General features: G+C 47.7%; 70 pseudogenes; all 70 read left to right on the top strand.

The window, feature by feature from the left end:
• Positions 1-39: 39 nt before the first annotated feature.
• LOC143796726 (U2 spliceosomal RNA) lies at positions 40-213 on the top strand (annotated as a pseudogene).
• Positions 214-389: 176 nt separating this feature from the next.
• LOC143797409 (U2 spliceosomal RNA) lies at positions 390-560 on the top strand (annotated as a pseudogene).
• A 176-nt stretch (positions 561-736) lies between these two features.
• On the top strand, positions 737-910 carry LOC143795142 (U2 spliceosomal RNA; annotated as a pseudogene).
• A 176-nt stretch (positions 911-1,086) lies between these two features.
• Positions 1,087-1,238, top strand: LOC143794538 (U2 spliceosomal RNA; annotated as a pseudogene).
• Positions 1,239-1,436: 198 nt separating this feature from the next.
• On the top strand, positions 1,437-1,610 carry LOC143796282 (U2 spliceosomal RNA; annotated as a pseudogene).
• A 176-nt stretch (positions 1,611-1,786) lies between these two features.
• Positions 1,787-1,938, top strand: LOC143797206 (U2 spliceosomal RNA; annotated as a pseudogene).
• Positions 1,939-2,136: 198 nt separating this feature from the next.
• On the top strand, positions 2,137-2,310 carry LOC143801529 (U2 spliceosomal RNA; annotated as a pseudogene).
• A 175-nt stretch (positions 2,311-2,485) lies between these two features.
• LOC143794427 (U2 spliceosomal RNA) lies at positions 2,486-2,659 on the top strand (annotated as a pseudogene).
• Positions 2,660-2,834: 175 nt separating this feature from the next.
• LOC143795141 (U2 spliceosomal RNA) lies at positions 2,835-3,008 on the top strand (annotated as a pseudogene).
• Positions 3,009-3,184: 176 nt separating this feature from the next.
• On the top strand, positions 3,185-3,358 carry LOC143795140 (U2 spliceosomal RNA; annotated as a pseudogene).
• A 176-nt stretch (positions 3,359-3,534) lies between these two features.
• On the top strand, positions 3,535-3,708 carry LOC143795686 (U2 spliceosomal RNA; annotated as a pseudogene).
• A 176-nt stretch (positions 3,709-3,884) lies between these two features.
• Positions 3,885-4,036, top strand: LOC143794476 (U2 spliceosomal RNA; annotated as a pseudogene).
• Positions 4,037-4,234: 198 nt separating this feature from the next.
• Positions 4,235-4,408, top strand: LOC143794373 (U2 spliceosomal RNA; annotated as a pseudogene).
• A 176-nt stretch (positions 4,409-4,584) lies between these two features.
• Positions 4,585-4,758, top strand: LOC143796477 (U2 spliceosomal RNA; annotated as a pseudogene).
• Positions 4,759-4,934: 176 nt separating this feature from the next.
• LOC143794128 (U2 spliceosomal RNA) lies at positions 4,935-5,108 on the top strand (annotated as a pseudogene).
• Positions 5,109-5,284: 176 nt separating this feature from the next.
• Positions 5,285-5,458, top strand: LOC143794520 (U2 spliceosomal RNA; annotated as a pseudogene).
• A 176-nt stretch (positions 5,459-5,634) lies between these two features.
• Positions 5,635-5,808, top strand: LOC143796879 (U2 spliceosomal RNA; annotated as a pseudogene).
• Positions 5,809-5,984: 176 nt separating this feature from the next.
• On the top strand, positions 5,985-6,158 carry LOC143794823 (U2 spliceosomal RNA; annotated as a pseudogene).
• Positions 6,159-6,334: 176 nt separating this feature from the next.
• LOC143796054 (U2 spliceosomal RNA) lies at positions 6,335-6,486 on the top strand (annotated as a pseudogene).
• A 198-nt stretch (positions 6,487-6,684) lies between these two features.
• LOC143801376 (U2 spliceosomal RNA) lies at positions 6,685-6,858 on the top strand (annotated as a pseudogene).
• Positions 6,859-7,033: 175 nt separating this feature from the next.
• Positions 7,034-7,207, top strand: LOC143796924 (U2 spliceosomal RNA; annotated as a pseudogene).
• Positions 7,208-7,383: 176 nt separating this feature from the next.
• Positions 7,384-7,557, top strand: LOC143796977 (U2 spliceosomal RNA; annotated as a pseudogene).
• A 176-nt stretch (positions 7,558-7,733) lies between these two features.
• LOC143801460 (U2 spliceosomal RNA) lies at positions 7,734-7,907 on the top strand (annotated as a pseudogene).
• A 176-nt stretch (positions 7,908-8,083) lies between these two features.
• On the top strand, positions 8,084-8,257 carry LOC143801528 (U2 spliceosomal RNA; annotated as a pseudogene).
• A 176-nt stretch (positions 8,258-8,433) lies between these two features.
• On the top strand, positions 8,434-8,607 carry LOC143801527 (U2 spliceosomal RNA; annotated as a pseudogene).
• Positions 8,608-8,782: 175 nt separating this feature from the next.
• LOC143797303 (U2 spliceosomal RNA) lies at positions 8,783-8,934 on the top strand (annotated as a pseudogene).
• A 198-nt stretch (positions 8,935-9,132) lies between these two features.
• On the top strand, positions 9,133-9,306 carry LOC143796976 (U2 spliceosomal RNA; annotated as a pseudogene).
• Positions 9,307-9,482: 176 nt separating this feature from the next.
• Positions 9,483-9,656, top strand: LOC143794347 (U2 spliceosomal RNA; annotated as a pseudogene).
• A 176-nt stretch (positions 9,657-9,832) lies between these two features.
• LOC143794856 (U2 spliceosomal RNA) lies at positions 9,833-10,005 on the top strand (annotated as a pseudogene).
• Positions 10,006-10,182: 177 nt separating this feature from the next.
• Positions 10,183-10,334, top strand: LOC143796053 (U2 spliceosomal RNA; annotated as a pseudogene).
• Positions 10,335-10,532: 198 nt separating this feature from the next.
• LOC143801375 (U2 spliceosomal RNA) lies at positions 10,533-10,706 on the top strand (annotated as a pseudogene).
• Positions 10,707-10,881: 175 nt separating this feature from the next.
• LOC143796923 (U2 spliceosomal RNA) lies at positions 10,882-11,055 on the top strand (annotated as a pseudogene).
• Positions 11,056-11,231: 176 nt separating this feature from the next.
• Positions 11,232-11,405, top strand: LOC143796975 (U2 spliceosomal RNA; annotated as a pseudogene).
• A 176-nt stretch (positions 11,406-11,581) lies between these two features.
• On the top strand, positions 11,582-11,755 carry LOC143801459 (U2 spliceosomal RNA; annotated as a pseudogene).
• Positions 11,756-11,931: 176 nt separating this feature from the next.
• Positions 11,932-12,105, top strand: LOC143801526 (U2 spliceosomal RNA; annotated as a pseudogene).
• A 176-nt stretch (positions 12,106-12,281) lies between these two features.
• On the top strand, positions 12,282-12,455 carry LOC143801524 (U2 spliceosomal RNA; annotated as a pseudogene).
• Positions 12,456-12,630: 175 nt separating this feature from the next.
• Positions 12,631-12,782, top strand: LOC143796953 (U2 spliceosomal RNA; annotated as a pseudogene).
• Positions 12,783-12,980: 198 nt separating this feature from the next.
• On the top strand, positions 12,981-13,154 carry LOC143796974 (U2 spliceosomal RNA; annotated as a pseudogene).
• Positions 13,155-13,330: 176 nt separating this feature from the next.
• On the top strand, positions 13,331-13,504 carry LOC143801440 (U2 spliceosomal RNA; annotated as a pseudogene).
• A 176-nt stretch (positions 13,505-13,680) lies between these two features.
• On the top strand, positions 13,681-13,854 carry LOC143794455 (U2 spliceosomal RNA; annotated as a pseudogene).
• Positions 13,855-14,030: 176 nt separating this feature from the next.
• Positions 14,031-14,204, top strand: LOC143795139 (U2 spliceosomal RNA; annotated as a pseudogene).
• Positions 14,205-14,380: 176 nt separating this feature from the next.
• LOC143801458 (U2 spliceosomal RNA) lies at positions 14,381-14,554 on the top strand (annotated as a pseudogene).
• Positions 14,555-14,730: 176 nt separating this feature from the next.
• LOC143794475 (U2 spliceosomal RNA) lies at positions 14,731-14,882 on the top strand (annotated as a pseudogene).
• Positions 14,883-15,080: 198 nt separating this feature from the next.
• On the top strand, positions 15,081-15,254 carry LOC143794372 (U2 spliceosomal RNA; annotated as a pseudogene).
• A 176-nt stretch (positions 15,255-15,430) lies between these two features.
• On the top strand, positions 15,431-15,604 carry LOC143796280 (U2 spliceosomal RNA; annotated as a pseudogene).
• A 176-nt stretch (positions 15,605-15,780) lies between these two features.
• On the top strand, positions 15,781-15,954 carry LOC143794127 (U2 spliceosomal RNA; annotated as a pseudogene).
• Positions 15,955-16,130: 176 nt separating this feature from the next.
• LOC143794518 (U2 spliceosomal RNA) lies at positions 16,131-16,304 on the top strand (annotated as a pseudogene).
• Positions 16,305-16,480: 176 nt separating this feature from the next.
• LOC143796878 (U2 spliceosomal RNA) lies at positions 16,481-16,654 on the top strand (annotated as a pseudogene).
• A 176-nt stretch (positions 16,655-16,830) lies between these two features.
• LOC143794821 (U2 spliceosomal RNA) lies at positions 16,831-17,004 on the top strand (annotated as a pseudogene).
• Positions 17,005-17,180: 176 nt separating this feature from the next.
• LOC143796739 (U2 spliceosomal RNA) lies at positions 17,181-17,332 on the top strand (annotated as a pseudogene).
• Positions 17,333-17,530: 198 nt separating this feature from the next.
• On the top strand, positions 17,531-17,704 carry LOC143801374 (U2 spliceosomal RNA; annotated as a pseudogene).
• A 175-nt stretch (positions 17,705-17,879) lies between these two features.
• On the top strand, positions 17,880-18,053 carry LOC143794860 (U2 spliceosomal RNA; annotated as a pseudogene).
• A 176-nt stretch (positions 18,054-18,229) lies between these two features.
• LOC143797192 (U2 spliceosomal RNA) lies at positions 18,230-18,403 on the top strand (annotated as a pseudogene).
• Positions 18,404-18,579: 176 nt separating this feature from the next.
• On the top strand, positions 18,580-18,753 carry LOC143795138 (U2 spliceosomal RNA; annotated as a pseudogene).
• Positions 18,754-18,929: 176 nt separating this feature from the next.
• LOC143795879 (U2 spliceosomal RNA) lies at positions 18,930-19,102 on the top strand (annotated as a pseudogene).
• A 177-nt stretch (positions 19,103-19,279) lies between these two features.
• Positions 19,280-19,453, top strand: LOC143801523 (U2 spliceosomal RNA; annotated as a pseudogene).
• Positions 19,454-19,628: 175 nt separating this feature from the next.
• Positions 19,629-19,802, top strand: LOC143795577 (U2 spliceosomal RNA; annotated as a pseudogene).
• Positions 19,803-19,978: 176 nt separating this feature from the next.
• On the top strand, positions 19,979-20,152 carry LOC143795576 (U2 spliceosomal RNA; annotated as a pseudogene).
• A 175-nt stretch (positions 20,153-20,327) lies between these two features.
• Positions 20,328-20,501, top strand: LOC143795136 (U2 spliceosomal RNA; annotated as a pseudogene).
• A 176-nt stretch (positions 20,502-20,677) lies between these two features.
• LOC143795135 (U2 spliceosomal RNA) lies at positions 20,678-20,851 on the top strand (annotated as a pseudogene).
• Positions 20,852-21,027: 176 nt separating this feature from the next.
• LOC143796052 (U2 spliceosomal RNA) lies at positions 21,028-21,179 on the top strand (annotated as a pseudogene).
• Positions 21,180-21,377: 198 nt separating this feature from the next.
• LOC143801385 (U2 spliceosomal RNA) lies at positions 21,378-21,551 on the top strand (annotated as a pseudogene).
• Positions 21,552-21,726: 175 nt separating this feature from the next.
• Positions 21,727-21,900, top strand: LOC143795134 (U2 spliceosomal RNA; annotated as a pseudogene).
• A 176-nt stretch (positions 21,901-22,076) lies between these two features.
• Positions 22,077-22,250, top strand: LOC143796618 (U2 spliceosomal RNA; annotated as a pseudogene).
• Positions 22,251-22,426: 176 nt separating this feature from the next.
• Positions 22,427-22,600, top strand: LOC143796725 (U2 spliceosomal RNA; annotated as a pseudogene).
• Positions 22,601-22,776: 176 nt separating this feature from the next.
• On the top strand, positions 22,777-22,947 carry LOC143797385 (U2 spliceosomal RNA; annotated as a pseudogene).
• A 176-nt stretch (positions 22,948-23,123) lies between these two features.
• LOC143795133 (U2 spliceosomal RNA) lies at positions 23,124-23,297 on the top strand (annotated as a pseudogene).
• A 176-nt stretch (positions 23,298-23,473) lies between these two features.
• On the top strand, positions 23,474-23,625 carry LOC143794537 (U2 spliceosomal RNA; annotated as a pseudogene).
• Positions 23,626-23,823: 198 nt separating this feature from the next.
• Positions 23,824-23,997, top strand: LOC143796279 (U2 spliceosomal RNA; annotated as a pseudogene).
• A 176-nt stretch (positions 23,998-24,173) lies between these two features.
• LOC143796771 (U2 spliceosomal RNA) lies at positions 24,174-24,325 on the top strand (annotated as a pseudogene).
• The last annotated feature ends 181 nt before the right edge of the window (positions 24,326-24,506 follow it).

Here is a 24,506-nt window from a genome sequence, read left to right as displayed (position 1 = left end):
AGGCCTTGGTGCGGCCCAAGTGGCAAACCATTTCTGATCATCTCTTCTCGGCCAAATGGCTCAAGATCAAGCGTAGTGTCTGTTCTTATTAGTTTAATATCTGTTACGTCCCCTATTTGGGGACCATATATTAAATGGATTTTTGGAACAGGGAGCTGGAAATGGAGCTTGCTTTGTCACACGGAACCTTCACGGGGATGGAGGGTGTGGTTATGCAGATTCAAAACGCGTTGTGCACAGCTTGAACACATGCACACCGCAGAACTGTCATCGACAGAGCATCCAGAGTTTCTGGAAATGTCTTCCCTGCGGCAATCTTTTGCTACATCTTAACAGTGGGTGTCGGTTGTAGGCCTTGGTGCGGCCCAAGTGGCAAACCATTTCTGATCATCTCTTCTCGGCCAAATGGATCAAGATCAAGCGTAGTGTCTGTTATTAGTTTAATATCTGATACGTCCCCTAATTGGGGACCATATATTACATGGATTATTGGAACAGGGAGCTGGAAATGGAGCTTGCTTTGTCACACGGAACCTTCACGGGGATGGAGGGTGTGGTTATGCAGATTCAAAACGCGTTGCGCACAGCTTGAACACATGCACACCGCAGAACTGTCATCGACAGAGCATCCAGAGTTTCTGGAAATGTCTTCCCTGCGGCAATCTTTTGCTACGTCTCCACAGTGGGTGTCGGTTGTAGGCCTTGGTGCGGCCCAAGTGGCAAACCATTTCTGATCATCTCTTCTCGGCCAAATGGCTCAAGATCAAGCGTAGTGTCTGTTCTTATTAGTTTAATATCTGATACGTCCCCTATTTGGGGACCATATATTAAATGGATTTTTGGAACAGGGAGCTGGAAATGGAGCTTGCTTTGTCACACGGAACCTTCACGGGGATGGAGGGTGTGGTTATGCAGATTCAAAACGCGTTGCGCACAGCTTGAACACATGCACACCGCAGAACTGTCATCGACAGAGCATCCAGAGTTTCTGGAAATGTCTTCCCTGCGGCAATCTTTTGCTACGTCTCCACAGTGGGTGTCGGTTGTAGGCCTTGGTGCGGCCCAAGTGGCAAATCATTTCTGATCATCTCTTCTCGGCCAAATGGCTCAAGATCAAGCGTAGTGTCTGTTCTTATTAGTTTAATATCTGATACGTCCCCTATTTGGGGACCATATATTAAATGGATTTTTGGAACAGGGAGCTGGAAATGGAGCTTGCTTTGTCCCACGGAACCATCACGGGGGTGGAGGGTGTGGTTATGCAGATTCAAAACGCGTTGCGCACAGCTTGAACACATGCACACCGCAGAACTGTCATCGACAGATCATCCAGAGTTTCTGGAAATGTCTTCCCTGCGGCAATCTTTTGCTACGTCTCCACAGTGGGTGTCGGTTGTAGGCCTTGGTGCGGCCCAAGTGGCAAACCATTTCTGATCATCTCTTCTCGGCCAAATGGCTCAAGATCAAGCGTAGTGTCTGTTCTTATTAGTTTAATATCTGATACATCCCCTATTTGGGGACCATATATTAAATGGATTTTTGGAACAGGGAGCTGGAAATGGAGCTTGCTTTGTCACACGGAACCTTCACGGGGATGGAGGGTGTGGTTATGCAGATTCAAAACGCGTTGCGCACAGCTTGAACACATGCACACCGCAGAACTATGATTGACAGATCATCCAGAGTTTCTGGAAATGTCTTCCCTGCGGCAATCTTTTGCTACGTCTCCACAGTGGATGTCGGTTGTAGGCCTTGGTGCGGCCCAAGTGGCAAACCATTTCTGATCATCTCTTCTCGGCCAAATGGCTCAAGATCAAGCATAGAGTCTGTTCTTATTAGTTTAATATCTGATACGTCCCCTATTTGGGGACCATACATTAAATGGATTTTTGGAACAGGGAGCTGGAAATGGAGCTTGCTTTGTCACACGGAACCTTCACGGGGATGAAGGGTGTGGTTATGCAGATTCAAAACGCGTTGCGCACAGCTTGAACACATGCACACCGCAGAACTGTCATCGACAGAGCATCCAGAGTTTCTGGAAATGTCTTCCCTGCGGCAATCTTTTGCTACGTCTCCACAGTGGGTGTCGGTTGTAGGCCTTGGTGCGGCCCAAGTGGCAAACCATTTCTGATCATCTCTTCTCGGCCAAATGGCTCAAGATCAAGTGTAGTGTCTGTTCTTATTAGTTTAATATCTGATACGTCCCCTATTTGGGGACCATATATTAAATGGATTTTTGGAACAGGGAGCTGGAAATGGAGCTTGCTTTGTCGCACGGAACCTTCACGGGGATGGAGGGTGTGGTTATGCAGATTCAAAACGCGTTGCGCACAGCTTGAACACATGCACACCGCAGAACTGTCATCGATAGAGCATCCAGAGTTTCTGGAAATGTCTTCCCTGTGGCAATCTTTTGCTACGTCTCACAGTGGATGTCGGTTGTAGGCCTTGGTGTGGCCCAAGTGGCAAACCATTTCTGATCATCTCTTCTCGGCCAAATGGCTCAAGATCAAGCGTAGTGTCTGTTCTTATTAGTTTAATATCTGATACGTCCCCTATTTGGGGACCATATATTAAATGGATTTTTGGAACAGGGAGCTGGAAATGGAGCTTGCTTTGTCGCACGGAACCTTCACGGGGATGGAGGGTGTGGTTATGCAGATTCAAAACGCGTTGCGCACAGCTTGAACACATGCACACCGCAGAACTGTCATCGATAGAGCATCCAGAGTTTCTGGAAATGTCTTCCCTGTGGCAATCTTTTGCTACGTCTCACAGTGGATGTCGGTTGTAGGCCTTGGTGTGGCCCAAGTGGCAAACCATTTCTGATCATCTCTTCTCGGCCAAATGGCTCAAGATCAAGCGTAGTGTCTGTTCTTATTAGTTTAATATCTGATACGTCCCCTATTTGGGGACCATATATTAAATGGATTTTTGGAACAGGGAGCTGGAAATGGAGCTTGCTTTGTCACACGGAACCTTCACGGGGATGGAGGGTGTGGTTATGCAGATTCAAAACGCGTTGCGCACAGCTTGAACACATGCACACCGCAGAACTGTCATCGACAGAGCATCCAGAGTTTCTGGAAATGTCTTCCCTGCGGCAATCTTTTGCTACGTCTCCACAGTTGGTGTCGGTTGTAGGCCTTGGTGCGGCCCAAGTGGCAAACCATTTCTGATCATCTCTTCTCGGCCAAATGGCTCAAGATCAAGCGTAGTGTCTGTTCTTATTAGTTTAATATCTGATACGTCCCCTATTTGGGGACCATATATTAAATGGATTTTTGGAACAGGGAGCTGGAAATGGAGCTTGCTTTGTCACACGGAACCTTCACGGGGATGGAGGGTGTGGTTATGCAGATTCAAAATGCGTTGCGCACAGCTTGAACACATGCACACCGCAGAACTGTCATCGACAGAGCATCCAGAGTTTCTGGAAATGTCTTCCCTGCGGCAATCTTTTGCTACGTCTCCACAGTGGGTGTCGGTTGTAGGCCTTGGTGCGGCCCAAGTGGCAAACCATTTCTGATCATCTCTTCTCGGCCAAATTGCTCAAGATCAAGCGTAGTGTCTGTTCTTATTAGTTTAATATCTGATACGTCCCCTATTTGGGGACCATATATTAAATGGATTTTTGGAACAGGGAGCTGGAAATGGAGCTTGCTCTGTCACTCGGAACCTTCACGGGGATGGAGGGTGTGGTTATGCAGATTCAAAACGCGTTGCGCACAGCTTGAACACATGCACACCGCAGAACTGTCATCGACAGAGCATCCAGAGTTTCTGGAAATGTCTTCCCTTCCGCAATCTTTTGCTACGTCTGCACAGTGGGTGTCGGTTGTAGGCCTTGGTGCGGCCCAAGTGGCAAACCATTTCTGATCATCTCTTCTCGGCCAAATGGCTCAAGATCAAGCGTAGTGTCTGTTCTTATTAGTTTAATATCTGATACGTCCCCTATTTGGGGACCATATATTAAATGGATTTTTGGAACAGGGAGCTGGAAATGGAGCTTGCTCTGTCACATGGAACCTTCACGGGGATGGAGGGTGTGGTTATGCAGATTCAAAACGCGTTGCGCACAGCTTGAACACATGCACACCGCAGAACTGTCATCGACAGAGCATCCAGAGTTTCTGGAAATGTCTTCCCTGCGGCTATCTTTTGCTACGTCTCCACAGTAAGTGTCGGTTGCAGGCCTTGGTGCGGCCCAAGTGGCAAACCATTTCTGATCATCTCTTCTCGGCCAAATGGCTCAAGATCAAGCGTAGTGTCTGTTCTTATTAGTTTAATAGCTGATACGTCCCCTATTTGGGGACCATATATTAAATGGATTTTTGGAACAGGGAGCTGGAAATGGAGCTTGCTTTGTCGCACGGAACCTTCACGGGGGTGGAGGGTGTGGTTATGCAGATTCAAAACGCGTTGCGCACAGCTTGAACACATGCACACCGCAGAACTGTCATCGACAGATCATCCAGAGTTTCTGGAAATGTCTTCCCTGCGGCAATATTTTGCTACGTCTCCACAGTGGGTGTCGGTTGTAGGCCTTGGTGCGGCCCAAGTGGCAAACCATTTCTGATCATCTCTTCTTGGCCAAATGGCTCAAGATCAAGCGTAGTGTCTGTTCTTATTAGTTTAATATCTGATACATCCCCTATTTGGGGACCATATATTAAATGGATTTTTGGAACAGGGAGCTGGAAATGGAGCTTGCTTTGTCACACGGAACCTTCACGGGGATGGAGGGTGTGGTTATGCAGATTCAAAACGCGTTGCGCACAGCTTGAACACATGCACACCGCAGAACTATGATTGACAGATCATCCAGAGTTTCTGGAAATGTCTTCCCTGCGGCAATCTTTTGCTACGTCTCCACAGTGGGTGTCGGTTGTAGGCCTTGGTGCGGCCCAAGTGGCAAACCATTTCTGATCATCTCTTCTTGGCCAAATGGCTCAAGATCAAGCGTAGTGTCTGTTCTTATTAGTTTAATATCTGATACGTCCCCTATTTGGGGACAATATATTAAATGGATTTTTGGAACAGGGAGCTGGAAATGGAGCTTGCTTTGTCGCACGGAACCTTCACGGGGGTGGAGGGTGTGGTTATGCAGATTCAAAACGCGTTGCGCACAGCTTGAACACATGCACACCGCAGAACTATGATTGACAGATCATCCAGAGTTTCTGGAAATGTCTTCCCTGCGGCAATCTTTTGCTACGTCTCCACAGTGGGTGTCGGTTGTATTCCTTGGTGCGGCCCAAGTGGCAAACCATTTCTGATCATCTCTTCTTGGCCAAATGGCTCAAGATCAAGCGTAGTGTCTGTTCTTATTAGTTTAATATCTGATACGTCCCCTATTTGGGGACAATATATTAAATGGATTTTTGGAACAGGGAGCTGGAAATGGAGCTTGCTTTGTCACACGGAACCTTCACGGGGATGGAGGGTGTGGTTATGCAGATTCAAAACGCGTTGCGCACAGCTTGAACACATGCACACCGCAGAACTGTCGTCGACAGAGCATCCAGAGTTTCTGGAAATGTCTTCCCTGCGGCAATCTTTTGCTACGTCTCCACAGTGGGTGTCGGTTGTAGGCCTTGGTGCGGCCCAAGTGGCAAACCATTTTTGATCATCTCTTCTCGGCCAAATGGCTCAAGATGAAGCGTAGTGTCTGTTCTTATTAGTTTAATATCTGATACGTCCCCTATTTGGGGACCATATATTAAATGGATTTTTGGAACAGGGAGCTGGAAATGGAGCTTGCTTTGTCACACGGAACCTTCACGGGGATGGAGGGTGTGGTTATGCAGATTCAAAACGCATTGTGCACAGCTTGAACACATGCACACCGCAGAACTGTCATCGATAGAGCATCCAGAGTTTCTGGAAATGTCTTTCCTGCGGCAATCTTTTGCTATGTCTCCACAGTGGGTGTCGGTTGTAGGCCTTGGTGCGGCCCAAGTGGCAAACCATTTCTGATCATCTCTTCTCGGCCAAATGGCTCAAGATCAAGCGTAGTGTCTGTTCTTATTAGTTTAATATCTGATACGTCCCCTATTTGGGGACCATATATTAAATGGATTTTTGGAACTGGGAGCTGGAAATGGAGCTTGCTTTGTCACACGGAACCTTCACGGGGATGGAGGGTGTGGTTATGCAGATTCAAAACGCGTTGCGCACAGCTTGAACACATGCACACCGCAGAACTGTCATCGACAGAGCATCCAGAGTTTCTGGAAATGTCTTCCCTGCGGCAATCTTTTGCTACGTCTCCACAGTGGATGTCGGTTGTAGGCCTTGGTGCGGCCCAAGTGGCAAACCATTTCTGATCATCTCTTCTCGGCCAAATGGCTCAAGATCAAGCGTAGTGTCTGTTCTTATTAGTTTAATATCTGATACGTCCCCTATTTGGGGACCATACATTAAATGGATTTTTGGAACAGGGAGCTGGAAATGGAGCTTGCTTTGTCACACGGAACCTTCACGGGGATGAAGGGTGTGGTTATGCAGATTCAAAACGCGTTGCGCACAGCTTGAACACATGCACACCGCAGAACTGTCATCGACAGAGCATCCAGAGTTTCTGGAAATGTCTTCCCTGCGGCAATCTTTTGCTACGTCTCCACAGTGGGTGTCGGTTGTAGGCCTTGGTGCGGCCCAAGTGGCAAACCATTTCTGATCATCTCTTCTCGGCCAAATGGCTCAAGATCAAGTGTAGTGTCTGTTCTTATTAGTTTAATATCTGATACGTCCCCTATTTGGGGACCATATATTAAATGGATTTTTGGAACAGGGAGCTGGAAATGGAGCTTGCTTTGTCGCACGGAACCTTCACGGGGATGGAGGGTGTAGTTATGCAGATTCAAAACGCGTTGCGCACAGCTTGAACACATGCACACCGCAGAACTGTCATCGATAGAGCATCCAGAGTTTCTGGAAATGTCTTCCCTGCGGCAATCTTTTGCTACGTCTCACAGTGGATGTCGGTTGTAGGCCTTGGTGTGGCCCAAGTGGCAAACCATTTCTGATCATCTCTTCTCGGCCAAATGGCTCAAAATCAAGCGTAGTGTCTGTTCTTATTAGTTTAATATCTGATACGTCCCCTATTTGGGGACCATATATTAAATAAATTTTTGGAACAGGGAGCTGGAAATGGAGCTTGCTTTGTCACACGGAACCTTCACGGGGATGGAGGGTGTGGTTATGCAGATTCAAAACGCGTTGCGCACAGCTTGAACACATGCACACCGCAGAACTGTCATCGACAGAGCATCCAGAGTTTCTGGAAATGTCTTCCCTGCGGCAATCTTTTGCTACGTCTCCACAGTTGGTGTCGGTTGTAGGCCTTGGTGCGGCCCAAGTGGCAAACCATTTCTGATCATCTCTTCTCGGCCAAATGGCTCAAGATCAAGCGTAGTGTCTGTTCTAATTAGTTTAATATCTGATACGTCCCCTATTTGGGGACCATATATTAAATGGATTTTTGGAACAGGGAGCTGGAAATGGAGCTTGCTTTGTCACACGGAACCTTCACGGGGATGGAGGGTGTGGTTATGCAGATTCAAAATGCGTTGCGCACAGCTTGAACACATGCACACCGCAGAACTGTCATCGACAGAGCATCCAGAGTTTCTGGAAATGTCTTCCCTGCGGCAATCTTTTGCTACGTCTCCACAGTGGGTGTCGGTTGTAGGCCTTGGTGCGGCCCAAGTGGCAAACCATTTCTGATCATCTCTTCTCGGCCAAATGGCTCAAGATCAAGCGTAGTGTCTGTTCTTATTAGTTTAATATCTGATACGTCCCCTATTTGGGGACCATATATTAAATGGATTTTTGGAACAGGGAGCTGGAAATGGAGCTTGCTCTGTCACTCGGAACCTTCACGGGGATGGAGGGTGTGGTTATGCAGATTCAAAACACGTTGCACACAGCTTGAACACATGCACACGGCAGAACTGTCGTCGACAGAGCATCCAGAGTTTCTGGAAATGTCTTCCCTGCGGCAATCTTTTGCTACGTCTCCACAGTGGGTGTCGGTTGTAGGCCTTGGTGCGGCCCAAGTGGCAAACCATTTCTGATCATCTCTTCTCGGCCAAATGGCTCAAGATCAAGTGTAGTGTCTGTTCTTATTAGTTTAATATCTGATACGTCCCCTATTTGGGGACCATATATTAAATGGATTTTTGGAACAGGGAGCTGGAAATGGAGCTTGCTTTGTCGCACGGAACCTTCACGGGGATGGAGGGTGTGGTTATGCAGATTCAAAACGCGTTGCGCACAGCTTGAACACATGCACACCGCAGAACTGTCATCGATAGAGCATCCAGAGTTTCTGGAAATGTCTTCCCTGCGGCAATCTTTTGCTACGTCTCCACAGTGGGTGTCGGTTGTAGGCCTTGGTGCGGCCCAAGTGGCAAACCATTTCTGATCATCTCTTCTCGGCCAAATGGCTCAAGATCAAGTGTAGTGTCTGTTCTTATTAGTTTAATATCTGATACGTCCCCTATTTGGGGACCATATATTAAATGGATTTTTGGAACAGGGAGCTGGAAATGGAGCTTGCTTTGTCGCACGGAACCTTCACGGGGATGGAGGGTGTGGTTATGCAGATTCAAAACGCGTTGCGCACAGCTTGAACACATGCACACCGCAGAACTGTCATCGATAGAGCATCCAGAGTTTCTGGAAATGTCTTCCCTGCGGCAATCTTTTGCTACGTCTCACAGTGGATGTCGGTTGTAGGCCTTGGTGTGGCCCAAGTGGCAAACCATTTCTGATCATCTCTTCTCGGTCAAATGGCTCAAAATCAAGCGTAGTGTCTGTTCTTATTAGTTTAATATCTGATACGTCCCCTATTTGGGGACCATATATTAAATAAATTTTTGGAACAGGGAGCTGGAAATGGAGCTTGCTTTGTCACACGGAACCTTCACGGGGATGGTGGGTGTGGTTATGCAGATTCAAAACGCGTTGCGCACAGCTTGAACACATGCACACCGCAGAACTGTCATCGACAGAGCATCCAGAGTTTCTGGAAATGTCTTCCCTGCGGCAATCTTTTGCTACGTCTCCACAGTTGGTGTCGGTTGTAGGCCTTGGTGCGGCCCAAGTGGCAAACCATTTCTGATCATCTCTTCTCGGCCAAATGGCTCAAGATCAAGCGTAGTGTCTGTTCTAATTAGTTTAATATCTGATACGTCCCCTATTTGGGGACCATATATTAAATGGATTTTTGGAACAGGGAGCTGGAAATGGAGCTTGCTTTGTCACACGGAACCTTCACGGGGATGGAGGGTGTGGTTATGCAGATTCAAAATGCGTTGCGCACAGCTTGAACACATGCACACCGCAGAACTGTCATCGACAGAGTGTCCAGAGTTTCTGGAAATGTCTTCCCTGCGGCAATCTTTTGCTACGTCTCCACAGTGGGTGTCGGTTGTAGGCCTTGGTGCGGCCCAAGTGGCAAACCATTTCTGATCATCTCTTCTCGGCCAAATGGCTCAAGATCAAGCGTAGTGTCTGTTCTTATTAGTTTAATATCTGATACGTCCCCTATTTGGGGACCATATATTAAATGGATTTTTGGACCAGGGAGCTGGAAATGGAGCTTGCTCTGTCACACGGAACCTTCATGGGGATGGAGGGTGTGGTTATGCAGATTCAAAACGCATTGTGCACAGCTTGAACACATGCACACCGCAGAACTGTCATCGATAGAGCATCCAGAGTTTCTGGAAATGTCTTTCCTGCGGCAATCTTTTGCTACGTCTCCACAGTGGGTGTCGGTTGTAGGCCTTGGTGCGGCCCAAGTGGCAAACCATTTCTGATCATCTCTTCTCGGCCAAATGGCTCAAGATCAAGCGTAGTGTCTGTTCTTATTAGTTTAATATCTGATACGTCCCCTATTTGGGGACCATATATTAAATGGATTTTTGGAACTGGGAGCTGGAAATGGAGCTTGCTTTGTCACACGGAACCTTCACGGGGATGGAGGTTGTGGTTATGCAGATTCAAAACGCGTTGCGCACAGCTTGAACACATGCACACCGCAGAACTGTCATCGACAGAGCATCCAGAGTTTCTGGAAATGTCTTCCCTGCGGCAATCTTTTGCTACGTCTCCACAGTGGATGTCGGTTGTAGGCCTTGGTGCGGCCCAAGTGGCAAACCATTTCTGATCATCTCTTCTCGGCCAAATGGCTCAAGATCAAGCGTAGTGTCTGTTCTTATTAGTTTAATATCTGATACGTCCCCTATTTGGGGACCATACATTAAATGGATTTTTGGAACAGGGAGCTGGAAATGGAGCTTGCTTTGTCACACGGAACCTTCACGGGGATGAAGGGTGTGGTTATGCAGATTCAAAACGCGTTGCGCACAGCTTGAACACATGCACACCGCAGAACTGTCATCGACAGAGCATCCAGAGTTTCTGGAAATGTCTTCCCTGCGGCAATCTTTTGCTACGTCTCCACAGTGGGTGTCGGTTGTAGGCCTTGGTGCGGCCCAAGTGGCAAACCATTTCTGATCATCTCTTCTCGGCCAAATGGCTCAAGATCAAGTGTAGTGTCTGTTCTTATTAGTTTAATATCTGATACGTCCCCTATTTGGGGACCATATATTAAATGGATTTTTGGAACAGGGAGCTGGAAATGGAGCTTGCTTTGTCGCACGGAACCTTCACGGGGATGGAGGGTGTAGTTATGCAGATTCAAAACGCGTTGCGCACAGCTTGAACACATGCACACCGCAGAACTGTCATCGATAGAGCATCCAGAGTTTCTGGAAATGTCTTCCCTGCGGCAATCTTTTGCTACGTCTCACAGTGGATGTCGGTTGTAGGCCTTGGTGTGGCCCAAGTGGCAAACCATTTCTGATCATCTCTTCTCGGCCAAATGGCTCAAAATCAAGCGTAGTGTCTGTTCTTATTAGTTTAATATCTGATACGTCCCCTATTTGGGGACCATATATTAAATAAATTTTTGGAACAGGGAGCTGGAAATGGAGCTTGCTTTGTCACACGGAACCTTCACGGGGATGGAGGGTGTGGTTATGCAGATTCAAAACGCGTTGCGCACAGCTTGAACACATGCACACCGCAGAACTGTCATCGACAGAGCATCCAGAGTTTCTGGAAATGTCTTCCCTGCGGCAATCTTTTGCTACGTCTCCACAGTTGGTGTCGGTTGTAGGCCTTGGTGCGGCCCAAGTGGCAAACCATTTCTGATCATCTCTTCTCGGCCAAATGGCTCAAGATCAAGCGTAGTGTCTGTTCTAATTAGTTTAATATCTGATACGTCCCCTATTTGGGGACCATATATTAAATGGATTTTTGGAACAGGGAGCTGGAAATGGAGCTTGCTTTGTCACACGGAACCTTCACGGGGATGGAGGGTGTGGTTATGCAGATTCAAAATGCGTTGCGCACAGCTTGAACACATGCACACCGCAGAACTGTCATCGACAGAGCATCCAGAGTTTCTGGAAATGTCTTCCCTGCGGCAATCTTTTGCTACGTCTCCACAGTGGGTGTCGGTTGTAGGCCTTGGTGCGGCCCAAGTGGCAAACCATTTCTGATCATCTCTTCTCGGCCAAATGGCTCAAGATCAAGCGTAGTGTCTGTTCTTATTAGTTTAATATCTGATACGTCCCCTATTTGGGGACCATATATTAAATGGATTTTTGGAACAGGGAGCTGGAAATGGAGCTTGCTCTGTCACTCGGAACCTTCACGGGGATGGAGGGTGTGGTTATGCAGATTCAAAACACGTTGCACACAGCTTGAACACATGCACACCGCAGAACTGTCGTCGACAGAGCATCCAGAGTTTCTGGAAATGTCTTCCCTGCGGCAATCTTTTGCTACGTCTCCACAGTGGGTGTCGGTTGTAGGCCTTGGTGCGGCCCAAGTGGCAAACCATTTCTGATCATCTCTTCTCGGCCAAATGGCTCAAGATCAAGTGTAGTGTCTGTTCTTATTAGTTTAATATCTGATACGTCCCCTATTTGGGGACCATATATTAAATGGATTTTTGGAACAGGGAGCTGGAAATGGAGCTTGCTTTGTCGCACGGAACCTTCACGGGGATGGAGGGTGTGGTTATGCAGATTCAAAACGCGTTGCGCACAGCTTGAACACATGCACACCGCAGAACTGTCATCGATAGAGCATCCAGAGTTTCTGGAAATGTCTTCCCTGCGGCAATCTTTTGCTACGTCTCCACAGTGGGTGTCGGTTGTAGGCCTTGGTGCGGCCCAAGTGGCAAACCATTTCTGATCATCTCTTCTCGGCCAAATGGCTCAAGATCAAGTGTAGTGTCTGTTCTTATTAGTTTAATATCTGATACGTCCCCTATTTGGGGACCATATATTAAATGGATTTTTGGAACAGGGAGCTGGAAATGGAGCTTGCTTTGTCGCACGGAACCTTCACGGGGATGGAGGGTGTGGTTATGCAGATTCAAAACGCGTTGCGCACAGCTTGAACACATGCACACCGCAGAACTGTCATCGATAGAGCATCCAGAGTTTCTGGAAATGTCTTCCCTGCGGCAATCTTTTGCTACGTCTCACAGTGGATGTCGGTTGTAGGCCTTGGTGTGGCCCAAGTGGCAAACCATTTCTGATCATCTCTTCTCGGCCAAATGGCTCAAAATCAAGCGTAGTGTCTGTTCTTATTAGTTTAATATCTGATACGTCCCCTATTTGGGGACCATATATTAAATAAATTTTTGGAACAGGGAGCTGGAAATGGAGCTTGCTTTGTCACACGGAACCTTCACGGGGATGGTGGGTGTGGTTATGCAGATTCAAAACGCGTTGCGCACAGCTTGAACACATGCACACCGCAGAACTGTCATCGACAGAGCATCCAGAGTTTCTGGAAATGTCTTCCCTGCGGCAATCTTTTGCTACGTCTCCACAGTTGGTGTCGGTTGTAGGCCTTGGTGCGGCCCAAGTGGCAAACCATTTCTGATCATCTCTTCTCGGCCAAATGGCTCAAGATCAAGCGTAGTGTCTGTTCTAATTAGTTTAATATCTGATACGTCCCCTATTTGGGGACCATATATTAAATGGATTTTTGGAACAGGGAGCTGGAAATGGAGCTTGCTTTGTCACACGGAACCTTCACGGGGATGGAGGGTGTGGTTATGCAGATTCAAAATGCGTTGCGCACAGCTTGAACACATGCACACCGCAGAACTGTCATCGACAGAGCGTCCAGAGTTTCTGGAAATGTCTTCCCTGCGGCAATCTTTTGCTACGTCTCCACAGTGGGTGTCGGTTGTAGGCCTTGGTGCGGCCCAAGTGGCAAACCATTTCTGATCATCTCTTCTCGGCCAAATGGCTCAAGATCAAGCGTAGTGTCTGTTCTTATTAGTTTAATATCTGATACGTCCCCTATTTGGGGACCATATATTAAATGGATTTTTGGAACAGGGAGCTGGAAATGGAGCTTGCTCTGTCACTCGGAACCTTCACGGGGATGGAGGGTGTGGTTATGCAGATTCAAAATGCGTTGCGCACAGCTTGAACACATGCACACCGCAGAACTGTCGTCGACAGAGCATCCAGAGTTTCTGGAAATGTCTTCCCTGCGGCAATCTTTTGCTACGTCTCCACAGTGGGTGTCGGTTGTAGGCCTTGGTGCGGCCCAAGTGGCAAACCATTTCTGATCATCTCTTCTCGGCCAAATGGCTCAAGATCAAGCGTAGTGTCTGTTCTTATTAGTTTAATATCTGATACGTCCCCTATTTGGGGACCATATATTAAATGGATTTTTGGACCAGGGAGCTGGAAATGGAGCTTGCTCTGTCACACGGAACCTTCACGGGGATGGAGGGTGTGGTTATGCAGATTCAAAACGCGTTGCGCACAGCTTGAACACATGCACACCGCAGAACTGTCATCGACAGAGCATCCAGAGTTTCTGGAAATGTCTTCCCTGCGGCAATCTTTTGCTACGTCTCCACAGTTGGTGTCGGTTGTAGGCCTTGGTGCGGCCCAAGTGGCAAACCATTTCTGATCATCTCTTCTCGGCCAAATGGCTCAAGATCAAGCGTAGTGTCTGTTCTTATTAGTTTAATATCTGATACGTCCCCTATTTGGGGACCATATATTAAATGGATTTTTGGAACAGGGAGCTGGAAATGGAGCTTGCTTTGTCACACGGAACCTTCACGGGGATGGAGGGTGTGGTTATGCAGATTCAAAATGCGTTGCGCACAGCTTGAACACATGCACACCGCAGAACTGTCATCGACAGAGCATCCAGAGTTTCTGGAAATGTCTTCCCTGCGGCAATCTTTTGCTACGTCTCCACAGTGGGTGTCGGTTGTAGGCCTTGGTGCGGCCCAAGTGGCAAACCATTTCTGATCATCTCTTCTCGGCCAAATGGCTCAAGATCAAGCGTAGTGTCTGTTCTTATTAGTTTAATATCTGATACGTCCCCTATTTGGGGACCATATATTAAATGGATTTTTGGAACAGGGAGCTGGAAATGGAGCTTGCTCTGTCACTCGGAACCTTCACGGGGATGGAGGGTGTGGTTATGCAGATTCAAAACGCGTTGCGCACAGCTTGAACACATGCACACCGCAGAACTGTCATCGACAGAGCATCCAGAGTTTCTGGAAATGTCTTCCCTTCCGCAATCTTTTGCTACGTCTGCACAGTGGGTGTCGGTTGTAGGCCTTGGTGCGGCCCAAGTGGCAAACCATTTCTGATCATCTCTTCTCGGCCAAATGGCTCAAGATCAAGCGTAGTGTCTGTTCTTATTAGTTTAATATCTGATACGTCCCCTATTTGGGGACCATATATTAAATGGATTTTTGGAACAGGGAGCTGGAAATGGAGCTTGCTCTGTCACATGGAACCTTCACGGGGATGGAGGGTGTGGTTATGCAGATTCAAAACGCGTTGCGCACAGCTTGAACACATGCACACCGCAGAACTGTCATCGACAGAGCATCCAGAGTTTCTGGAAATGTCTTCCCTGCGGCTATCTTTTGCTACGTCTCCACAGTAAGTGTCGGTTGCAGGCCTTGGTGCGGCCCAAGTGGCAAACCATTTCTGATCATCTCTTCTCGGCCAAATGGCTCAAGATCAAGCGTAGTGTCTGTTCTTATTAGTTTAATAGCTGATACGTCCCCTATTTGGGGACCATATATTAAATGGATTTTTGGAACAGGGAGCTGGAAATGGAGCTTGCTTTGTCGCACGGAACCTTCACGGGGGTGGAGGGTGTGGTTATGCAGATTCAAAACGCGTTGCGCACAGCTTGAACACATGCACACCGCAGAACTGTCATCGACAGATCATCCAGAGTTTCTGGAAATGTCTTCCCTGCGGCAATATTTTGCTACGTCTCCACAGTGGGTGTCGGTTGTAGGCCTTGGTGCGGCCCAAGTGGCAAACCATTTCTGATCATCTCTTCTCGGCCAAATGGCTCAAGATCAAGCGTAGTGTCTGTTCTTATTAGTTTAATATCTGATACATCCCCTATTTGGGGACCATATATTAAATGGATTTTTGGAACAGGGAGCTGGAAATGGAGCTTGCTTTGTCACACGGAACCTTCACGGGGATGGAGGGTGTGGTTATGCAGATTCAAAACGCGTTGCGCACAGCTTGAACACATGCACACCGCAGAACTATGATTGACAGATCATCCAGAGTTTCTGGAAATGTCTTCCCTGCGGCAATCTTTTGCTACGTCTCCACAGTGGGTGTCGGTTGTAGGCCTTGGTGCGGCCCAAGTGGCAAACCATTTCTGATCATCTCTTCTTGGCCAAATGGCTCAAGATCAAGCGTAGTGTCTGTTCTTATTAGTTTAATATCTGATACGTCCCCTATTTGGGGACAATATATTAAATGGATTTTTGGAACAGGGAGCTGGAAATGGAGCTTGCTTTGTCGCACGGAACCTTCACGGGGGTGGAGGGTGTGGTTATGCAGATTCAAAACGCGTTGCGCACAGCTTGAACACATGCACACCGCAGAACTATGATTGACAGATCATCCAGAGTTTCTCGAAATGTCTTCCCTGCGGCAATCTTTTGCTACGTCTCCACAGTGGGTGTCGGTTGTATTCCTTGGTGCGGCCCAAGTGGCAAACCATTTCTGATCATCTCTTCTTGGCCAAATGGCTCAAGATCAAGCGTAGTGTCTGTTCTTATTAGTTTAATATCTGATACGTCCCCTATTTGGGGACAATATATTAAATGGATTTTTGGAACAGGGAGCTGGAAATGGAGCTTGCTTTGTCACACGGAACCTTCACGGGGATGGAGGGTGTGGTTATGCAGATTCAAAACGCGTTGCGCACAGCTTGAACACATGCACACCGCAGAACTGTCGTCGACAGAGCATCCAGAGTTTCTGGAAATGTCTTCCCTGCGGCAATCTTTTGCTACGTCTCCACAGTGGGTGTCGGTTGTAGGCCTTGGTGCGGCCCAAGTGGCAAACCATTTTTGATCATCTCTTCTCGGCCAAATGGCTCAAGATGAAGCGTAGTGTCTGTTCTTATTAGTTTAATATCTGATACGTCCCCTATTTGGGGACCATATATTAAATGGATTTTTGGAACAGGGAGCTGGAAATGGAGCTTGCTTTGTCACACGGAACCTTCACGGGGATGGAGGGTGTGGTTATGCAGATTCAAAACGCATTGTGCACAGCTTGAACACATGCACACCGCAGAACTGTCATCGATAGAGCATCCAGAGTTTCTGGAAATGTCTTTCCTGCGGCAATCTTTTGCTACGTCTCCACAGTGGGTGTCGGTTGTAGGCCTTGGTGCGGCCCAAGTGGCAAACCATTTCTGATCATCTCTTCTCGGCCAAATGGCTCAAGATCAAGCGTAGTGTCTGTTCTTATTAGTTTAATATCTGATACGTCCCCTATTTGGGGACCATATATTAAATGGATTTTTGGAACTGGGAGCTGGAAATGGAGCTTGCTTTGTCACACGGAACCTTCACGGGGATGGAGGGTGTGGTTATGCAGATTCAAAACGCGTTGCGCACAGCTTGAACACATGCACACCGCAGAACTGTCATCGACAGAGCATCCAGAGTTTCTGGAAATGTCTTCCCTGCGGCAATCTTTTGCTACGTCTCCACAGTGGATGTCGGTTGTAGGCCTTGGTGCGGCCCACGTGGCAAACCATTTCTGATCATCTCTTCTCGGCCAAATGGCTCAAGATCAAGCGTAGTGTCTGTTCTTATTAGTTTAATATCTGATACATCCCCTATTTGGGGACCATACATTAAATGGATTTTTGGAACAGGGAGCTGGAAATGGAGCTTGCTTTGTCACACGGAACCTTCACGGGGATGAAGGGTGTGGTTATGCAGATTCAAAACGCGTTGCGCACAGCTTGAACACATGCACACCGCAGAACTGTCATCGACAGAGCATCCAGAGTTTCTGGAAATGTCTTCCCTGCGGCAATCTTTTGCTACGTCTCCACAGTGGGTGTCGGTTGTAGGCCTTGGTGCGGCCCAAGTGGCAAACCATTTCTGATCATCTCTTCTCGGCCAAATGGCTCAAGATCAAGTGTAGTGTCTGTTCTTATTAGTTTAATATCTGATACGTCCCCTATTTGGGGACCATATATTAAATGGATTTTTGGAACAGGGAGCTGGAAATGGAGCTTGCTTTGTCGCACGGAACCTTCACGGGGATGGAGGGTGTAGTTATGCAGATTCAAAACGCGTTGCGCACAGCTTGAACACATGCACACCGCAGAACTGTCATCGATAGAGCATCCAGAGTTTCTAGAAATGTCTTCCCTGCGGCAATCTTTTGCTACGTCTCACAGTGGATGTCGGTTGTAGGCCTTGGTGCGGCCCAAGTGGCAAACCATTTCTGATCATCTCTTCCTGGCCAAATGGCTCAAGATCAAGTGTAGTGTCTGTTCTTATTAGTTTAATATCTGATACGTCCCCTATTTGGGGACAATATATTAAATGGATTTTTGGAACAGGGAGCTGGAAATGGAGCTTGCTTTGTCACACGGAACCTTCACGGGGATGGAGGGTGTGGTTATGCAGATTCAAAACGCGTTGCGCACAGCTTGAACACATGCACACCGCAGAACTGTCATCGACAGAGCATCCAGAGTTTCTGGAAATGTCTTCCCTGCGGCAATCTTTTGCTACGTCTCCACAGTGGGTGTCGGTTGTAGGCCTTGGTGCGGCCCAAGTGGCAAACCATTTTTGATCATCTCTTCTCGGCCAAATGGCTCAAGATGAAGCGTAGTGTCTGTTCTTATTAGTTTAATATCTGATACGTCCCTTATTTGGGGACCATATATTAAATGGATTTTTGGAACAGGGAGCTGGAAATGGAGCTTGCTTTGTCACACGGAACCTTCACGGGGATGGAGGGTGTGGTTATGCAGATTCAAAACGCATTGTGCACAGCTTGAACACATGCACACCGCAGAACTGTCATCGATAGAGCATCCAGAGTTTCTGGAAATGTCTTTCCTGCGGCAATCTTTTGCTACGTCTCCACAGTGGGTGTCGGTTGTAGGCCTTGGTGCGGCCCAAGTGGCAAACCATTTCTGATCATCTCTTCTCGGCCAAATGGCTCAAGATCAAGCGTAGTGTCTGTTCTTATTAGTTTAATATCTGATACGTCCCCTATTTGGGGACCATATATTAAATGGATTTTTGGAACAGGGAGCTGGAAATGGAGCTTGCTTTGTCACACGGAACCTTCACGGGGATGGAGGGTGTGGTTATGCAGATTCAAAACGCGTTGCGCACAGCTTGAACACATGCACACCGCAGAACTGTCATCGACAGAGCATCCAGAGTTTCTGGAAATGTCTTCCCTGCGGCAATCTTTTGCTACGTCTCCACAGTGGATGTCGGTTGTAGGCCTTGGTGCGGCCCAAGTGGCAAACCATTTCTGATCATTTCTTCTCGGCCAAATGGCTCAAGATCAAGCGTAGTGTCTGTTCTTATTAGTTTAATATCTGATACGTCCCCTATTTGGGGACCATACATTAAATGGATTTTTGGAACAGGGAGCTGGAAATGGAGCTTGCTTTGTCACACGGAACCTTCACGGGGATGAAGGTTGTGGTTATGCAGATTCAAAACGCGTTGCGCACAGCTTGAACACATGCACACCGCAGAACTGTCATCGACAGAGCATCCAGAGTTTCTGGAAATGTCTTCCCTGCGGCAATCTTTTGCTACGTCTCCACAGTGGGTGTCGGTTGTAGGCCTTGGTGCGGCCCAAGTGGCAAACCATTTCTGATCATCTCTTCTCGGCCAAATGGCTCAAGATCAAGTGTAGTGTCTGTTCTTATTAGTTTAATATCTGATACGTCCCCTATTTGGGGACCATATATTAAATGGATTTTTGGAACAGGGAGCTGGAAATGGAGCTTGCTTTGTCGCACGGAACCTTCACGGGGATGGAGGGTGTGGTTATGCAGATTCAAAACGCGTTGCGCACAGCTTGAACACATGCACACCGCAGAACTGTCATCGATAGAGCATCCAGAGTTTCTGGAAATGTCTTCCCTGCGGCAATCTTTTGCTACGTCTCACAGTGGATGTCGGTTGTAGGCCTTGGTGCGGCCCAAGTGGCAAACCATTTCTGATCATCTCTTCTCGGCCAAATGGCTCAAGATCAAGCGTAGTGTCTGTTCTTATTAGTTTAATATCTGATACGTCCCCTATTTGGGGACCATATATTAAATGGATTTTTGGAACAGGGAGCTGGAAATGGAGCTTGCTTTATCAAACGGAACCTTCACGGGGATGGAGGGTGTGGTTATGCAGATTCAAAACGCGTTGCGCACAGCTTGAACACATGCACACCGCAGAACTGTCATCGACAGAGCATCCAGAGTTTCTGGAAATGTCTTCCCTGCGGCAATCTTTTGCTACGTCTCCACAGTTGGTGTCGGTTGTAGGCCTTGGTGCGGCCCAAGTGGCAAACCATTTCTGATCATCTCTTCTCGGCCAAATGGCTCAAGATCAAGCGTAGTGTCTGTTCTTATTAGTTTAATATCTGATACGTCCCCTATTTGGGGACCATATATTAAATGGATTTTTGGAACAGGGAGCTGGAAATGGAGCTTGCTTTATCAAACGGAACCTTCACGGGGATGGAGGGTGTGGTTATGCAGATTCAAAACGCGTTGCGCACAGCTTGAACACATGCACACCGCAGAACTGTCATCGATAGAGCATCCAGAGTTTCTGGAAATGTCTTCCCTGCGGCAATCTTTTGCTACGTCTCACAGTGGATGTCGGTTGTAGGCCTTGGTGCGGCCCAAGTGGCAAACCATTTCTGATCATCTCTTCTCGGCCAAATGGCTCAAGATCAAGCGTAGTGTCTGTTCTTATTAGTTTAATATCTGATACGTCCCCTATTTGGGGACCATATATTAAATGGATTTTTGGAACAGGGAGCTGGAAATGGAGCTTGCTTTGTCACACGGAACCTTCACGGGGATGGAGGGTGTGGTTATGCAGATTCAAAATGCGTTGCACACAGTTTGAACACATGCACACCGCAGAACTGTCATCGACAGAGCATCCAGAGTTTCTGGAAATGTCTTCCCTGCGGCAATCTTTTGCTACGTCTCCACAGTGGGTGTCGGTTGTAGGCCTTGGTGCGGCCCAAGTGGCAAACCATTTCTGATCATCTCTTCTCGGCCAAATGGCTCAAGATCAAGCGTAGTGTCTGTTCTTATTAGTTTAATATCTGATACGTCCCCTATTTGGGGACCATATATTAAATGGATTTTTGGAACAGGGAGCTGGAAATGGAGCTTGCTTTGTCACACGGAACCTTCACGGGGATGGAGGGTGTGGTTATGCAGATTCAAAACGCGTTGCGCACAGCTTGAACACATGCACACCGCAGAACTGTCGTTGACAAAGCATCCAGAGTTTCTGGAAATGTCTTCCCTGCGGCAATCTTTTGCTACGTCTCCACAGTGGGTGTCGGTTGTAGGCCTTGGTGCGGCCCAAGTGGCAAACCATTTCTGATCATCTCTTCTCGGCCAAATGGCTCAAGATCAAGCGTAGTGTCTGTTCTTATTAGTTTAATATCTGATACGTCCCCTATTTGGGGACCATACATTAAATGGATTTTTGGAACAGGGAGCTGGAAATGGAGCTTGCTTTGTCACACGGAACCTTCACGGGGATGAAGGGTGTGGTTATGCAGATTCAAAACGCGTTGCGCACAGCTTGAACACATGCACACCGCAGAACTGTCATCGACAGAGCATCCAGAGTTTCTGGAAATGTCTTCCCTGCGGCAATCTTTTGCTACGTCTCCACAGTGGGTGTCGGTTGTAGGCCTTGGTGCGGCCCAAGTGGCAAACCATTTCTGATCATCTCTTCTCGGCCAAATGGCTCAAGATCAAGTGTAGTGTCTGTTCTTATTAGTTTAATATCTGATACGTCCCCTATTTGGGGACCATATATTAAATGGATTTTTGGAACAGGGAGCTGGAAATGGAGCTTGCTTTGTCGCACAGAACCTTCACGGGGATGGAGGGTGTGGTTATGCAGATTCAAAACGCGTTGCGCACAGCTTGAACACATGCACACCGCAGAACTGTCATCGATAGAGCATCCAGAGTTTCTGGAAATGTCTTCCCTGCGGCAATCTTTTGCTACGTCTCACAGTGGATGTCGGTTGTAGGCCTTGGTGCGGCCCAAGTGGCAAACCATTTCTGATCATCTCTTCTCGGCCAAATGGCTCAAGATCAAGCGTAGTGTCTGTTCTTATTAGTTTAATATCTGATACGTCCCCTATTTGGGGACCATATATTAAATGGATTTTTGGAACAGGGAGCTGGAAATGGAGCTTGCTTTGTCACACGGAACCTTCACGGGGATGGAGGGTGTGGTTATGCAGATTCAAAATGCGTTGCACACAGTTTGAACACATGCACACCGCAGAACTGTCATCGACAGAGCATCCAGAGTTTCTGGAAATGTCTTCCCTGCGGCAATCTTTTGCTACGTCTCCACAGTGGGTGTCGGTTGTAGGCCTTGGTGCGGCCCAAGTGGCAAACCATTTCTGATCATCTCTTCTCGGCCAAATGGTTCAAGATCAAGCGTAGTGTCTGTTCTTATTAGTTTAATATCTGATACGTCCCCTATTTGGGGACCATATATTAAATGGATTTTTGGAACAGGGAGCTGGAAATGGAGCTTGCTTTGTCACACGGAACCTTCACGGGGATGGAGGGTGTGGTTATGCAGATTCAAAACGCGTTGCGCACAGCTTGAACACATGCACACCGCAGAACTGTCGTCGACAAAGCATCCAGAGTTTCTGGAAATGTCTTCCCTGCGGCAATCTTTTGCTACGTCTCCACAGTGGGTGTCGGTTGTAGGCCTTGGTGCGGCCCAAGTGGCAAACCATTTCTGATCATCTCTTCTCGGCCAAATGGCTCAAGATCAAGCGTAGTGTCTGTTCTTATTAGTTTAATATCTGTTACGTCCCCTATTTGGGGACCATATATTAAATGGATTTTTGGAACAGGGAGCTGGAAATGGAGCTTGCTTTGTCACACGGAACCTTCACGGGGATGGAGGGTGTGGTTATGCAGATTCAAAACGCGTTGTGCACAGCTTGAACACATGCACACCGCAGAACTGTCATCGACAGAGCATCCAGAGTTTCTGGAAATGTCTTCCCTGCGGCAATCTTTTGCTACATCTTAACAGTGGGTGTCGGTTGTAGGCCTTGGTGCGGCCCAAGTGGCAAACCATTTCTGATCATCTCTTCTCGGCCAAATGGATCAAGATCAAGCGTAGTGTCTGTTATTAGTTTAATATCTGATACGTCCCCTAATTGGGGACCATATATTACATGGATTTTTGGAACAGGGAGCTGGAAATGGAGCTTGCTTTGTCACACGGAACCTTCACGGGGATGGAGGGTGTGGTTATGCAGATTCAAAACGCGTTGCGCACAGCTTGAACACATGCACACCGCAGAACTGTCATCGACAGAGCATCCAGAGTTTCTGGAAATGTCTTCCCTGCGGCAATCTTTTGCTACGTCTCCACAGTGGGTGTCGGTTGTAGGCCTTGGTGCGGCCCAAGTGGCAAACCATTTCTGATCATCTCTTCTCGGCCAAATGGCTCAAGATCAAGCGTAGTGTCTGTTCTTATTAGTTTAATATCTGATACGTCCCCTATTTGGGGACCATATATTAAATGGATTTTTGGAACAGGGAGCTGGAAATGGAGCTTGCTTTGTCACACGGAACCTTCACGGGGATGGAGGGTGTGGTTATGCAGATTCAAAACGCGTTGCGCACAGCTTGAACACATGCACACCGCAGAACTGTCATCGACAGAGCATCCAGAGTTTCTGGAAATGTCTTCCCTGCGGCAATCTTTTGCTACGTCTCCACAGTGGGTGTCGGTTGTAGGCCTTGGTGCGGCCCAAGTGGCAAATCATTTCTGATCATCTCTTCTCGGCCAAATGGCTCAAGATCAAGCGTAGTGTCTGTTCTTATTAGTTTAATATCTGATACGTCCCCTATTTGGGGACCATATATTAAATGGATTTTTGGAACAGGGAGCTGGAAATGGAGCTTGCTTTGTCCCACGGAACCATCACGGGGGTGGAGGGTGTGGTTATGCAGATTCAAAACGCGTTGCGCACAGCTTGAACACATGCACACCGCAGAACTGTCATCGACAGATCATCCAGAGTTTCTGGAAATGTCTTCCCTGCGGCAATCTTTTGCTACGTCTCCACAGTGGGTGTCGGTTGTAGGCCTTGGTGCGGCCCAAGTGGCAAACCATTTCTGATCATCTCTTCTCGGCCAAATGGCTCAAGATCAAGCGTAGTGTCTGTTCTTATTAGTTTAATATCTGATACATCCCCTATTTGGGGACCATATATTAAATGGATTTTTGGAACAGGGAGCTGGAAATGGAGCTTGCTTTGTCACACGGAACCTTCACGGGGATGGAGGGTGTGGTTATGCAGATTCAAAACGCGTTGCGCACAGCTTGAACACATGCACACCGCAGAACTATGATTGACAGATCATCCAGAGTTTCTGGAAATGTCTTCCCTGCGGCAATCTTTTGCTATGTCTCCACAGTGGATGTCGGTTGTAGGCCTTGGTGCGGCCCAAGTGGCAAACCATTTCTGATCATCTCTTCTCGGCCAAATGGCTCAAGATCAAGCATAGTGTCTGTTCTTATTAGTTTAATATCTGATACGTCCCCTATTTGGGGACCATACATTAAATGGATTTTTGGAACAGGGAGCTGGAAATGGAGCTTGCTTTGTCACACGGAACCTTCACGGGGATGAAGGGTGTGGTTATGCAGATTCAAAACGCGTTGCGCACAGCTTGAACACATGCACACAGCAGAACTGTCATCGACAGAGCATCCAGAGTTTCTGGAAATGTCTTCCCTGCGGCAATCTTTTGCTACGTCTCCACAGTGGGTGTCGGTTGTAGGCCTTGGTGCGGCCCAAGTG

Source organism: Ranitomeya variabilis, chromosome 1 (genome assembly GCF_051348905.1).
Source record: "Ranitomeya variabilis isolate aRanVar5 chromosome 1, aRanVar5.hap1, whole genome shotgun sequence".
NCBI lineage: Eukaryota > Metazoa > Chordata > Amphibia > Anura > Dendrobatidae > Ranitomeya > Ranitomeya variabilis.
This window is presented reverse-complemented; position numbering and strand designations above follow the sequence as displayed.